A 16226-nucleotide genomic window follows, 5' to 3' on the forward strand; every position below is an offset into this window, starting at 1 on the left:
TCTTTATAAAATATCTAGAAAATTTGAAGAAGCCAGGGAAAACATCCAATTCTAATGTTCCTGGTCTCAAAAAGAATGCTGAAAATAATCAAAACCAAAAAACAAAATAATAATGACGAAGATGCCATTTTCTTATATTTTAATAACATAAGCAATTTTTTAGCATCGACAGAACCTTGGGCACACTGCCAGCTCTGTGACGCCAACACAAGCGTTGGTCTCACAATCATTTGATTTTTCATTTCATGGAAATCAAATCATATTAAGAAGTTTTGAATAAAAAACAGTAATTTCTTTAACGCATTTCTCAGGAACAAGTTAAGAATAAAACGATAAAAGTATGACACGTAAGAAAATTGTGAGAATTTGAAGGACACGCGAGCTGCATATCAAATATCATTAAGAGTTTTTAACTAAACGAAACGGAAATATCAGAAATAAAATGAGAGAACATCTGATTTTGAAATTGAGACCTCTGAGAAAGTTTCAATCAGAAATATGGTCTCGAAACGTTTCCATATTTAGAACACACTCCTGGAAGACTTTCTGATCATTTAGAAATTGATTAATCTTTGCTTGTTGAATTAGCTTATGTAATTCCAGGTAAGTCAAATCATTAAAAGAGCTTCTAGGACACTATTATTATTTGAGAGGAGATAGATCATTTATCGGCTGATTGTGGATCCTAACCTAGAACCAGATTTTGATGACAGTATTTGAAAGGCGGGCGCGTCCAATATTTGGTGGAAATTTCAAATTTAAAACATTTTTTACAAGAACTTTAAATTTTCATTTAGTAGGATCCTATCATATGATTACGACAGACATCATGATCGTATTAAACCGAATAGTTTCCAAAAAATCCTAAAGGGATACATCTAACAAATTATGGAATTAGAGTTCGACAGTTTCAAAATAAAAACATTTCGATACTTTTTCTGGCATAGAAAATTGTGCTATTACCCAAAAAGACAAAACCATTTTGTTGAAACCTTCGTTTGAAAGAATAAGATATTCGTTTTCTGGTCAAATATGAGAAAAACTAAGACCACACAAATAGATTTATTTCAAAAATTATTAGCATTCGAATATGAAAAAAGTCCTTACGATTCGACACTACACTGATTTCTAGAAGCTTGAAATATTAGAAGGATTTATTATACAAGGCAAGATACTTTAACTACATGTTTTATTGAAGTTAACGCAAAATCATCTATTAATCTTTAAATTTCAAATTAATGCAGCGATGATTTTTCCATGGTAGATCATGTTAAAATTGAATCAGAAATATAGATATTGTTCAGTAGATTTACAGACAAATATTTTGATTTCCTTCTGACTTTCGTTTTGTATTTCGTTACTATTCTAATACAATTTCTCACTGATGATTGTGATACTTGAATTCCGTAAACTCTTTTGCAACTTCTATTTTTTGTGATTTACTGACGAGCTAGAATTGTGAGAAAAATAATAGGTGTAATCATATGTGGCGAATCATCTATTAACTTATAAATTTCAAGTTAATGCATAGAGCAACGATAATTCTATTAAAAAGATTACTTTGAAGTGAAACAAATAGTGTAACGTTCTCTCTCCGGGCGCTTCAGTTAGTTCTGCGCATCTTTTGCGTGCATGAAGCATGCGCAGTATAGATAAAGTGTGTCGAACGAGAGGGAAAATGAATATTGTCGGCACCGTAACGTAGGGACGTTTTTTCCCATACCAACGGTCCATACAGGAGTATTACATATATAACTGATTCATCAATAACACATTTCAATTGTGGTTAGGTTCAATCGTTTCTCGTCTTTTCAGCTGCCATTTTGTAGTCTATCAACAAAATGGAAATACTAGATCTATGACAAAGGCATTATGTAATGTTTACACAATGCTATAATTCAAAATTTTTTGTTTTGGCACATTTAGATACAATTTATCACAAATGTGCTTGCTACTGCTGCTGCTTCTGTTATAGTCTATTATTTATACTTCTGTTCCTTCATGTAGTTTTAACCTTAATAATTGACGAAATATACGCGAACGATTGGAACAAATAACAAAATCAACAATAATTTTTCTATATTATGGAAGCTGACAACGTTTAGAAAACAAGAAATTTAGGTCAGCTGATTTTATATGTGTCGTTCTTCTTGCTCTTTCAGTTGGTGTTTGGGCTACCTGGCTGGCGATAGCGCTTATTAATACTCATCCTACCTGTTTAGATAATAATACTGAATTTTTAAATAATTATTGAACGCGTAATTTTAAAATTTTTGTCTTTAGATAGGTCTCACAGACACACATTTTTGCGTCATTAACGTTTCAAAAATTATATTTTTGTCCGCACGTTTTATTATCGAGTATTCCAGTAGATATTAGTAGAACTATTGCGAAAGACGTGACTCAAACAATGAGATCGCATGTAAGGTTGTTTCTTCGGGATTAAATAGTCAAACATCAGGAGATTCTGAACTGAGTTTAAATAGTGAAATAATACTAGAACATATTGCTTAAAATTCAAATAGCCAGTGCATGTTCACAATACCGAAAAAGGAAGTTAGAAAAAGAGACAAAAAACGATTAGCTGGATCATTAAAAAAGTTTTTTGTGTCCAGGAGCAATAAAGAACCACAACTTCCATGTAGCCAAAACCCACATGTTCAATATTTTGAGTCAAACAAGGATAAAGAAGAACGACTGGAAAAATTGGAAGAAAATAAATCGTACGCCGAAGCGCCCGAAGTAGTGGAAAAGAACACGCTGGATCAAGCTACAACGAACACTCCCACGCCAGCAAATACACAAACTGAAGATAGTGAAGATATTCTTAGGTAAATAAGAAATTATTAAATGATCCAGCCTGTTGGCCGCAGGTATATGACTGGCAACATTTGTCTCGGCATTTAGAAAGGCATGAAACAAGTAAAGGCATTTTGAGAGTGTTAGAAAATGGGTTGCTTTGAAGCAGATTTACGAAGATATGCTTAATACTCTTGGTAATCAATGTCTTTCGTATGCGACCGTGAAAAATTGGACTGCAAGCTTCAAAACAGGTAAATTTTCTTTTGAAGATAATGACCGATCAGGAAGGCCAGTTTCTGTGTCAATCCCCGAAAATATCAATGTAGTTCATGATTTTATCAGATCGTTGAATTGGGCTAAAACGGATATCTGCAGCACTGAATATTTCATACGAACGCGTTCATTATATAGTTTACGTCAATTTGGACATGAGAAAAATTGCTGCAAAATGGATCCCCAAATGTTTGAATGTTGACAAGAAGCGTAGAAGGGTAGAGCATTTTCGTTTGATCTGTGCTCGATTTGAAAACGATGTAGACTTCTTAAACCGAATTGTTACTATGAATGAGACTTGGGTACATTTCTACGACCCAGAAACAAAGTGTACTGAATCCATATCTGATTATATATATTTTTAATTAATTACATAATTGATAAGTACTTTAACATTTTAATAAAATAATTTAGATATTATTATTAAACGAACTAACGTGACTCGAAAAAGATCATAACAAGATTTATATTTTAAATTATTAAAATAACTCGAAGGAATCTAAAAACAGTACGGTGTTTAGAAACAAATACAGATCGTGTTCACTTTCATTAGAGGTAAACAATACCAGCCTTGTCGAGTACACAATAACCATGAAAACACATATATATTGCTGACACTTCATACAAAAGAGAGAGTATTAATGGAAACATGATTTCTCGACATGGTAGTTCGTCGACTTAGTATATTAGGCCGGTTTTACGTATATTATAGAAAAGTGTATTTAGTGTCAAAAGGCTTAGCCGTAAGTATTATGTTAACGTAATAAACACCCAGTGATTTTTGTATGTTTTTATTATTACTGTTCCTGACCAAATACCCCAACAACACATGGCGATCCAGCGAAACACAAGGCTACTAATTGATCCTGATCAACATACATTGGTTAAGTAAACTAACTGATTCAGCAAAAACATCCTTAATTAAGAAACAAATCATCAAAACAAGAAGTCCAAGACAACGGAGCTGTAAATAACAATTTCATAGTCCAGGACGAACAATCAATGAATCAAATGACAGAGCTAATGTACGTAATAGTGATCATTCTAATCCTGAAACTGGTATGGTCCGTCTGGAAAACACACAGAAAATACCTGAGATCTAAAGGCACCAGTCGCAACCCTAAGTGTATAAAAACTGTAAGTACTTCTACGAAATTCGTGTATGATAAGTTGTACGTGTAATTTATGGTTATATATATTCTTATTCTTTATGTGTCTATATTCTTAAATTTTTAATATTTATGTCTCTATACTAAGGTTACATGATTATATCCTATATATAGATTTTATGTATTTATGTATTGTACGATTATACTAAAACGAGCCGAGACACACTAAACTTAATCAATGTTATTAACTTGGGAAGATTTTGAGTGAAGCTAAAAGAAATAGTGGAAGATGTAAATAGACAAAGTAAGAGTTTTAAAAAAAAAGAGGTTCTAAAGAAACTCGAAATACATAGGGACGTAATTAGTAATTCATTAAGCTCTTATAATAATTTTATTTTTAATAATTAATATTAACAATATAATTAATTAATATTTAAATTTTTCCTTATTAAATTATTTATTTAAGTCATCAAGAATTATGCAAACTATATTTTGATAAGATTCAAGATAAAATATCACGAATATTTGAAATATTAAATTATCAGATCTCATTACCACACTCAATTTTGCAAGAACTAAAGGGTGAAATATTACAAACAATAAACAAGGTGAAATGGCGTTGAGTATGAATGCATTTTTTTAATTTAGCTAGCAGAATTTTACCAAATTTACCAAAGTTTTTATTGGGGGTGAATATATTAGATGCAAAGACGGTGTAAATTACTATGGATTGAGTTCCTCCATTGCTGCTGATGCATTTTTTTTTTGGGTAACGTATTACTCTTGGTACGACGATGAAAAGTCCAACAACCAGTAAAAAAAATTATTATTTCAAATAGATTAGGAGATTGCTGTAACTACACTACTCTAGAAGAATTGGAAACAGAAGCAACAATTCCATCGTTATAAGGGTATCAAGTTTGTCCGCCAGACATCATTATAAATTCCTCACTGTGTCCTGGTGTTGCCAATGACAATTTTGATAAGATACATTGACACCTTGGACGGAAAAGAAACTTGACATGATACTGTGGAGTTTTACCAAAACATCGATAATAATTCCCATAGCGAATTAAACTAAGATGATGGGAATTGTTATTCAGAACATTTATCACCAACACGAATATTTATTATCCCAATCAATTGATTAATCAACCTAATTACGCTCGATATTGAGTAAAATATTCAGATAATTTGAATAATGTCAATAAAATCTATCCCGGACTAGAAGATGATTTTAATAAAGGATATTTTGGAGTCAAGAGAACTGATAAGTCATTCTCATGAGAACCAATAGATCTCACTTTAGAACCAACTATAAATGCCGATGTGGCAAAATGACTTAGTGGAATTGCTCACTTTACTAATTTTATAGCTGCACGTCAACGCACATGTCTTGGATGTTTGTCTTAAGGTAAGATGTCACAGCAAAATTACAACCCAATAGAATAAAAATGTATGGAAAACAAATTGCTGATTTCATTGAAATAATCGAAAAAAATTGATTCGATCAAACATTATATAACGAGAATTTGTACAAGATTGCTACTTCAAGACCTGCTTCTCCTGAGGTTGCGGATTTTCTACTAAATAATGAAAAAATGCTAATGATTTAAGGAACCAATTTGTCAATGAATGCGTTGAAGATGAAAGTAGTTTTGTGAAGCCAATAAAAAAACTTGCTAAATCGCCAAAGAAAAATAAATTGATTTGGGGAATAAAATTGTTGAGTTGTGATTCTATTCAGTAGAATGTTGGGTATTTCCTTCACTCATAAGGTTCATATCGAGAAAGTTTTGACATTCCCACTTACTCCAATGCCAACATCAATGTGTCATCCAGATGGTTCAATCTGTAAAACTAACAAATCACAGTTAGCTAAGCTCATAGACACTGTTGAGCAACAAATGTCATCTTTTGATGTTTGTCTTGTTGATGTTTTCTTTTTGTTGCATCTAATGAAAGATGTACATATGACGGTATATCTAAAAAATTTGTGAGTACTATCTTCCATAAGAAATCTATTCGGATTGACATTATCTTCGACCAATATTTTTTGCCGTCTATCAAAGATTGTGAGCGTTCACGCCGAGAATAATCAACTTGTCCAGTATATATTGGTCCAAATCAAGTTCGGCCACATAATTTTGGAGCAGAACTCAAAAATATCCAATTCAAAGAAGCTCTTGTTCAACTTTTTCATTAATCACTGGGATACTGAAGAAATGTTATAACTTTTATTGTTAATAAAACAATTTATGGAAGTTCTAATAAATGTCATTCTTAAAAAATTGTAAATAACATAGTTATATTAAAATTACTGAAGAATCATTATCATGTGAAAAACAAGAAGAAGCTGATTCTAGAATTATTTTCCACATTTGTCAAATTGATTTAGACGCAGAATTTGTTATATGCTGTTCAGACTCTGATATTTAAATTATACTTCTGGGAAATATGGATCATTTAAACGCATCTTTCAAAAATTTGGAAAAATATGGGTGTAGGCAATCAGCAGCGATACATCAACGTAAATGAACTGTACCGAATCCTTGGTGTCTCTTTATAGAAAGCTATACCATGTTTCCAGGTGCTTACTGGATGTAAGTACACGCCAGCATTTTTTAGAAAAGGTAAAGTTAGGCCTTATAAATCAAATTTTATTTTCAATAAATTCAATAAATTTCTGTTCCAATGTTTGAATTTCTTATATATAAATTTGTTCTGAATAGAAGGAATGTAAGTAACGTAATTTTGAAATTATTTTCTGTCTCATTCTTGATCATATTCTACAACTCTCTCTCTTTCTCTTTGACTACTAGCATCATAGGGCAATACTTTACATGAGTTTTTAATTTTTTTGGCAAATTATCTTTAGACTATTTTATCTTCAAAGAATACAATATAAAAAATACGGACATTCTAAAATGTTGTGAATTTTTAATTTTAGGAAATAAAAAATTCGCACACTGAAAATGTCTGGCGATAAAAAATGTATGTCTGGGAGACCTATCTAAAGACAAAACTTTAAGAATCACGCGTTCAATAATTATTAAAAAATTCAGGATTATTACTTGTACAAGTAGGATGCGCATTAACAAACGCAACTGCTACTGCTAGCCAGGTAGCCCAGACTCTAACCGAAAGAGTAAGAAGAACGACATATCAAAAAATCAACTGACCTGTAATTCTCTCTCAAACACGTTACTAGCTCCTATACTACTACTCTTCAACTGAGTATAGAAAAATCATTTTCCTGTCAAATAATGAATACAATAATTTGAAGTGGCATCCTACAAATTTTATTTCATTATTATTTGTGTTTCCATCAATGAATTGTAGTTGACATTCAAAAGATGGAGGAGCATTTCAATATTGGAAAGACCTAAAAAAAAACACTTTCTTTATTTATGCTCAGCTACTAAGCCTTTTGATGTGTTTAAAAAAATATTTATTTAAAAATGTTGTCCTGTTCATTAAACAAATACCTCAAAGTTTGTATGGGAAGAAAAATGTGTATGGTAATCACATATTTTATTACCTTCACTTTCTACAATATACAATAGTTAAATACAGGGTACACACGTAAATATGTTAACCTGTGAAATAGAGTAGCAGCAATTTGGTTATATTATATCGTCGACAGACCAGCAAATGCCAAATGTAGTTCCAAAGAATATAAAAAAATTGTATATTTTAAACGAGATATCCCCTACAATATTTGACAATTTTCAATTATTTTCTATTGCCAGATAAAGGCAAATATATATTGACCATCGATGTGAGGAAAGTAGGAAAATGTTTTTATTACAACCGTTGCGTTAGTATCAACATGCTGAGAAAATAAAATGAGTCACTTTGTTTATACTGGTTTTATAATGATATAATATTGGTTTTATTTTATTAAATTATTCTTTTCTATGTTAGGCTAAGAACTCATAGACTACAATATGTAAATACTCATTTTGTTTAGATTTCTTTGTTTCTAACATAATGGAGCGCCTCCTCTTCATCTCAGAGGTGTTCTTTGGCTAGGGATGGCCAACCCGCTGCTTGCCTGGGAGAGTTTGGCGGTTTAAAAATTTATCAAACATTTAAAAAAAAATTATTATTGTTCCAATAGTCTATTCTGGAATGCCTGAAAACGCGGAATCCCAACAAAAGTAAAAAATAATAATCTAATCTGAAAAAAACATATACGAGCAAATAGTATTGTATTCACTTTTGAGAAATCTGAAAATACAAGCATTTTTGCTGATTTACAAAAGCTTAGTGAAAATTCGAGAAACAAATATCTCACTAAATGACTAAATAGGGAAATTATTAAATACTACAAGTTATTTTATAATAATGATTAATTCTGTTTAAAATGTTAACTCCCAAGTTTTTGGTATTTATTTATATTAATACTAATATAATTTTATCTGTGGCTCGCCGAAATATCAACACAATAACTTATTGTATTATTTGTATACAGATTGGCTTTTTTTTCTATTTTCTTGGCCCGCAAGATCATTTGGGATTGTCACTCCTAGGAGAGATAGATTCAAATATATTAAAAAAATGTGAAGATCAGAATAGAATTGAATATAAAAACATAACCTATAAAAATGCTGATATTTGCAGATGATATAATGTTATAGTAAATTTTAAAAATAGAATCCAAAAATTAATGGATGTCTGATCCTTAGAAATAAGAAAAATGACAAAACTAAAGTTGAAATAATAAATGTAAATCAAAAGAAACCAAATCTGAAGCTAAAACTTCAGGGAGAATAACGACATTAGGATACCTTAGTATGGTACCAACAGAAGACAGAAAACCAGGTAAAAGAACAAATAAATTTACAACAGTACCAACTATAACCTACACAGCAGAATATATGACAATAAAGAGAAAACATATCTTAACCCAATGATAATTGAACATTCGAAAGAAAATTGAAAAATATAGAAATTGGAAAATAATTAAAACAAAAATCAATAAAAATTGAGACAAGATACAGCTGAATTGATATGTATATATTATAAGAATGAAGACATGTACACTACACCATTGAAAACTGAGAAAAAACTTTGGTGAATAGAGCTAATGAAAGAACTAAGAATAAAAATATGAGATCACAGGAAATATACTAACCTCCAAAACACCTTCAAACGGTACAAATTTACATAGTGAATCCATTTTTTGCTCTCATCTATCGTGATAAGGACTTCTCTAATCCATTTTAACCATTTCTTAAGCCAACCGGTCAATTCTTTTTCGGTTTCCTTGTGATATGGAGGTCTTGGAGGAAGTGAACTTGATTTTTACATAGTGAATCCATTTTTTGCTCCTATCTATCGTTTTAATGACTTCTCCAGTCCATTTTAACCATTTCTTAAGTCAGCCGGTCAATTCATTTTCATTGTTCTTGTATTTTGGAGTCTGGAAGGAAATTAATCGAAGGAAACCAACTCTCGACCTCAGAGCGCACTAGAAGAAAATTGGCTCAACATTATAAAAGAAACCATATCGAACTTGATTCAGCTAATGTCTAATCATATGAGAAATATTAGTATAGAAATTACCCATTATTGAAAATTAAGTGATATATTAGATAATAGTTAATACGCCATCATTGTTACGATAATAAAACGAGTTAATTTGTATTATTAGTAAGAACATTTAATTTTTTTTATTTGATGCCTATTTGAAGTCAAATATTACCAAAGGAACTATTTTTATGTCAAATGCAGAGGAAGCTACTTCCTATTTCACAAAGGTGTGAGCACTTTCATAAATATATTTTTAGTGGAACTGTGATTTTTGAAAGTAATGAAAAGACTTTAACAATTTTTCTAAGAATCATAAGAATAAACCCATCTAGAACTTCAAATATTAGGTTAAATTTGGAACAGTACCATATTATGATATCTTTATTGAATTGAAAATTGGGTAATAAACTTTTTCTTGCAGATGCACTATCAATATCGTTTAACACAGACTTAAATTATTTAATATTGGTACATCAGAAAAATGTAAAAGTAATGCCGATAACACCACAGGATTAAGTAATATGGAAAAGTTGTTTATTTCAAAATATATTGAGAGACCTGCCTCGTGAAATAAAAGAGCATATTATTATAAAATTTCCGAAAGCCTGAGTCCCTCCGTTCTATCTATGAAACTGAGTTTATGCATCATTTTATTAATAAAAAATCAAAAATTATGGATCTTTAAGCATGAGGTGTTCAGACGAAGTTATCTAAAATCTAAGCAGATGGCAGGAAAAAAAGCTACAAGCTTGTTTTTGGGAGAAACTTCAAATTTCTTCACACTCACCTCTCAAACTTTTCAAATAGAAATCAAACATAACATGAAAATAAAAACTCTCATCTTTACAAGAGATGATCACAAATGCTCGGTTTTGGTTAGTTTCCCGGTGTAAAAAAGATCCTTTATTAGGCCCCACAAATAAAAATCTAGGCAAGTTAGGTTTGAAGATCTGTATGGCCAAATAAATAAACTTGTCCTATCCACCTATCAGGAAAAGTTTGATCTAAAAAATGCACAACTTATATGGAATAATATGCCGGGCAATCATCAGATTGTAAGAACATGTCACTACAAATGACTAAATAAGGGCATATTTTCTAAAAGAAAAGACACAATTCGTTTTTTCACAAGTATAAATATTTTTCTTAATTAACTATCTCATTCAAAAAACTGGCCCAATTATTTGTCCGCCTAGAAACCCACGCCATTCATTTACAGACCAACGACACTGATGTTGGATTTCCCGCATCCAATGGGGATTCGTTTGGAACCAGTAGTGTTGTTAATTGTTAGATTTATTACCTAGTTTATTTAATGATACGTTTTCATTGTTAGTAATATTAGCTTCACTTTTAGATAGCGCCATTCATCGGCAAATCTAAGATTATTATAAGAACAGTTTAAATGACTGCAGGTAAGCCAATGTAAGAACTTTCCATACATTCTAATTTTGTTTTTATAAAGATTATAATAAGAATAAGTATTAGTTTTAGACTGATAGGTCTACTACTCTATTTTCTATAAAAAAGTATAATTTTCCTTCGATTTGAAGAGTTTCGTAATAATTGCTATGATTTTTCTTTCAGCCCACAACATATTTAATACTGATTTGAACATACCACCTCTGGGATCACTGAACATACCTTCTCAATATATATTCACCCATGTATCTAAAAGTATGACATCGAATCCAATAAAGGTATATTCATAAAGATTGTATAATCTAATACATAAAATTCTCGTGTAGTCGTATTTGTTGCCAAACTCCTCCAAATTAACTGGATCGATTTTCGTGATTTTTTATGTGAATATAGTGTAAGTCCAAGAATCGGCCAACATCTATTTTTCATATCTCTATATGTTAAGGGTCGCTCACACCAAAATAATACCTAAGAAAATATTTCAAAGAAATAATGTTTATGGCAAAACAACTTTTGACGGGTCAGCTAATATTTATTATAATAATTAGATAGAAGGGTGAATGCTCAATACATTCTTGTATAAAGTATATTACATTTATGTAATTTTGATGACCTATATATTTTGTAAAATATGTATTAGAATGGTCAAAAACTGGAATTGATGTTTCTCAAAAATGGGTCATAACATGAATTTGAATATAATAACAGAACCAATTTTTGAATATATTTTCTAATTTACAAATTTATGGTGAAATTCAACTAATTTGTTTTTTGTGCCATACTTAAAAAACCGACTCGACAATTGCATCTTAGATAAGAACTTTAGTTGCTTAAAATAGAGTTTTGGATTAAGGCAAAGTTAAAATAACATCTAATATCTGTTATTAGCAATTGACAGAAAAGTTTCTGGACATTCCAAATTTTCATGAAAATACTCCCCAAAAAATCGAAGAATACTTGGAGAAAATAATAAAATGTATTACACTCACCATTTGTACTGAAGCTATACAAATAATTATTTGCAGCTTTCTTACTACATATTGAATAAAAGGAGATTAGTAAGATTATCAAGTCATATCGATCCATCCAAAGAGCAAATACTCATTGCGATTAATCTTGTTTTCTACTATTTGCATTTTAACATCTTAGTTGGCAAATCAGTTTCAAGTTACTACTTCAACCTAAAAACAAGAAAACACTTCTTCAGTTAAACGACACAAAATGTATAGTTTGCTTATTACTGGGTATTGTGATAAAGCAAGAAAATTTTTTTCTTTAGTAATAATTTAATTTCCACTGCTGCATTCACTGCATTCAGTTGAAGTTAGAGGCCTTTTCCTGTTCTCTTTCTTCCCTCAAAATAAAAAAATTATACATTACATTTAATAATTCAACAGAAAAACATTTTCACACATATGTTTTTTTGGAAAAGATGACTTTTTATATGTATCAATATTTCTGCGCCTACAAAAATGAGACTTTTGTGATTTAAATAAATCCAAAATATAGTGTTAAATTATAGAAAAAATCAGCTTTTCGCCACAAAAATTCACACAAATACGAATCTAGCATATTCCGATATTTTACTAATTCGTACTTGTACCTTATCTTTGCTCTTTATGTATGTGCTCCAGTTTCCTTATTAATAGTGAAGTGTATAAAATTCATCTTCTACTTTTGTAGTTTTGGTATTGGAATTCCAGACATCAGACATAATAGTAGTTCCGGGTTCTAAGTACTGGCCAATAATATAAAGCCACACTTTTTTTCTCCTGAAAGGCACGGCAAACAAAAACATTTCCCATCCTCTTGACAAATTCCCACAAACACCTAGTGATGCGTCCTCAATTGTATATCGTTTGTGAATAAACAGGACTCATCAATTTATATGGTTTTTTTGGGTTCTTGCAACAATTCCCTAAAATAATTTTTCCATTCGGTTACCTCATCATTACTTGACCCTAATTCTTTCGTACCCTATTTCTCTTGTGGCCATGCATGTATCAATAATGCTAGGGTTTCATAATAATGTACTGCATTCCAACCAAGTCCCCATTCTCATAAGTTTTTCGAATTGGCAACTTCTCTTCTTGTACACCCACCGAACTTAATTATTACTATAAATAGTACGCATCACTTGTTTCTGCTGTTTCCTTTTGAAATAATAAATTTTTTTAAATTCTGCTGTTTCCTTTTGGAATAATACACTTTTTTTAAAAATTCTACTGCATTTTTTCGACACTACTTTTTTCAATGAAAAAGTATATAACTAATATTTTCAAATTAACTATCAGAACCACTCTATGATAATACTGAGATAAAATACCATTTCAAAATCCAATCACATACGTTTGTAAATATTACGTCACCTAATAGATTCACACAATAAACATCAGCTACAACAACATGTAATAAGGAAAGCCTAAATAAATACAATTGATAAATTAAGCTAATACCATATCTATTAAGGAATTGCAAAATCTCTCATATTCATTAAATCATTCCACAATTTTCTACAAGAAATATTCAATACTGAGAAAGATTTCAAATGTAATTTTAAATCAACAAAAACAGAAAAGAGAACATCAGCTTAATGAGATCTATATACCATTACTATCAATCACCTTACTGACAATGTAAGTGATATATGTATGTTATAATTTATTAACCAAGCTAAAGAATAATATTATAGAGTACAACGTAACTATAGTGAATTGTGAATACAACAATACATTATACTACCCTCATATTTCTTCACTATACTGAATAAATAAATAGCCACCTTTATATTGCCCTTCTCTTTTGTGTTTTTTTATATTTCACCTATTTATCCATTTTGGTGGACATTAAATATTATATAAAATTAGTTGAAAATAAGTTGATAATTATATTGAACTATAAAGTTTACTTCTGTTTAAATTCATCAAACTATCAATTTTCACAAGAAGCAGAGATAACATTTATAACACTGTTACATTAACAGTTTAAAGGCAATGATTCACTTAATTAATATGTTCATTATTTTTGCAATTTGAGTACCTACTTACATTATTTCATAAAATGTAAACATGTTTTCTAGAAGCAATATTGAGGTATTATAAGCTAGCAGAAAAGAATTGATTACATTATTAAAATATAATAATATGAAAAGGTATTCATGGTGTTTTAATGATCACAACTGTTGCAATTAAAAAATGTGCTAGTTTGGTTACATACACTACGCCACTCACTTCCCTGATTGCCTTAACAGACAGTAGAACACAAGTGTAAAAACCAGCAATAGTATCCAAATCCCCAGCCATACTGAAAACAGCTGCTGAAAGAACCTTTTTCATTTCATATATCAATTGGATGTAGATTGTTTTCCATCAGTTATATAAACAGATTTAAATTGATAATACAATATGGGCTAATCTAATACAACTCCAGAAAATAATGTTTTTATTCCTCAATTTTTCATTTTATTTATTAGGAGTTATTTGAAGGTTCACAAAGAAACTGATTTACAATACACCTTCAAGTTAGCATCCCTATCACAATTAACAACAACTTTTTTGTCACTATTGAACAATAAATATCCAATTATAATTGTTTATTTATAAATTATTTTAATTTTCTCTTTGATAGCCTATTTTTCATTTAATTCTCAATTTTATTAGCAAACACCAACTAACCTATCTTCATTTTACTCACAACATGAGGATACTAAATATAGGAAGGTTTACCTGTTTTATTCTGGTTATCCGCATATGTTCTGAAGCTTCTTCCTACTACCTTTCACTAATTCATAATGTTGGTGTTATTTGGATGCTAATATTTTTAAACTCTGTGGCTTTCTTCAGCTTCATAATTTTAACCATTTTTACTTTGAAAGTACAAACTTCATTCCTGTATTCTGCATACAAGTCAATCAACTGTTTCATGTTGTTTCGTTGTTTATTGTTCAATTTCTTTTTTTTTTATATGTTTTATTAAAACTATATTTATTTACTAGTAGTTTTATTTATTAGCACTTTCATTATCAGGTTTTAATGCTAACATATTTTTTTTCACTGTGCTATCTTCTTCTTTTTTATATCTCTCGACAGGACTAGGGATATTCGATATAAATCGATGCATCGAAAACATTATAAATTTTTTTAAGCATGTTTTTAGAGATATTCATTCATACTTCTCTGCAAAACTATTTGACTGGTGATAAAAAAGGATAGAAAACTCCAAATAAAAATTCCATGATTTAGTAAAATTTCTAAATTCTATACTGTTATAGGGAACATTATCAGCATAGAAGATATCAGGAACACCAAATTTAGAAAACAAAACCTTACAATGCTTGATCATAGTAAAAGCTGTTTTATTTTGGGTTGGAAAAACTTTCAACCAATGAGAGTAGCTGTCAACAATTAACAAATAGCTTTTGGACTGGTAATCAAAAAAGTCGGAAAATAATATTTGCCACGGTCTTTGGTGGCGTCCATAAGTTACATGAGGTGTTCAAAGGAGGAGGCGGTCAAGTTAAATCTTTCCAGATCTCACTTGGGGAGAGGGGGGTTTCAACAAATAGAGAACCATGTAAAATTGTGTGAAAGTAAAGTTAAATTGAAGTAAGAAATTTTTCTAGAATAAAAATATATGCGAAATTTTACACAATGGTGTTTGTCGTACTACCCCGAACTCCGCAGAGTAGCACAATAGCTCCCCGATTGTTTATGTGCTTTCGACCAGCCGTATCGATACGCGCGACTCGATGAATGTCGTAGCGTAAAGACCCGAGTAACCGCGACGCAAGTACAGGTCCTATAACCTGCTTTGTTGATGCCCGCCAATATTTTATTTAACAACTTTTTTGTTACTATTTTAATGATTAAACAAGAGTTTTCAAGAATATTATAATGCTTACGTTAAAAGACACATCTACAAGACAAAGAAATGCTGTCAAGAATAAGTGGTAAAGTTATGGAACACAGCAAAACAAAAGTATGCAAAGAAGATTTGATGAAACATATTCAGCATGAGATTGATCAGCAGCGGAAAAAAAGGTCTCTCTCTCTCTCTAAGGTAGGTTAGATACCTCTATTTATT

At 30.5% G+C, this 16226-nt stretch overlaps 1 long non-coding RNA gene across 7 annotated transcripts; it reads right to left on the reverse strand.

Annotated features, from left to right (window-relative positions):
* Positions 1-7352: 7352 nt before the first annotated feature.
* LOC130452109 (uncharacterized) lies at positions 7353-16183 on the reverse strand. Of its 7 annotated transcripts, none has more exons than XR_008910858.1 (8): positions 14870-16183; positions 13121-13297; positions 12748-13062; positions 12386-12498; positions 12134-12325; positions 11367-11612; positions 9325-9660; positions 7353-7569 (listed from the first exon to the last, which is right to left on the reverse strand). It is a non-coding gene; the product is annotated as an uncharacterized LOC130452109 (long non-coding RNA). The 7 variants fall into 7 exon arrangements; XR_008910856.1 differs by lacking the exon at positions 7353-7569 and adding an exon at positions 7709-8367 and having other exon boundaries at positions 12386-12493; XR_008910861.1 differs by lacking the exon at positions 7353-7569 and adding an exon at positions 7733-8322.
* Between the last annotated feature and the right edge of the window lie 43 nt (positions 16184-16226).

The sequence above is a fragment of the Diorhabda sublineata genome, unplaced genomic scaffold, assembly GCF_026230105.1.
Source record: "Diorhabda sublineata isolate icDioSubl1.1 unplaced genomic scaffold, icDioSubl1.1 Dsub_178, whole genome shotgun sequence".
NCBI lineage: Eukaryota > Metazoa > Arthropoda > Insecta > Coleoptera > Chrysomelidae > Diorhabda > Diorhabda sublineata.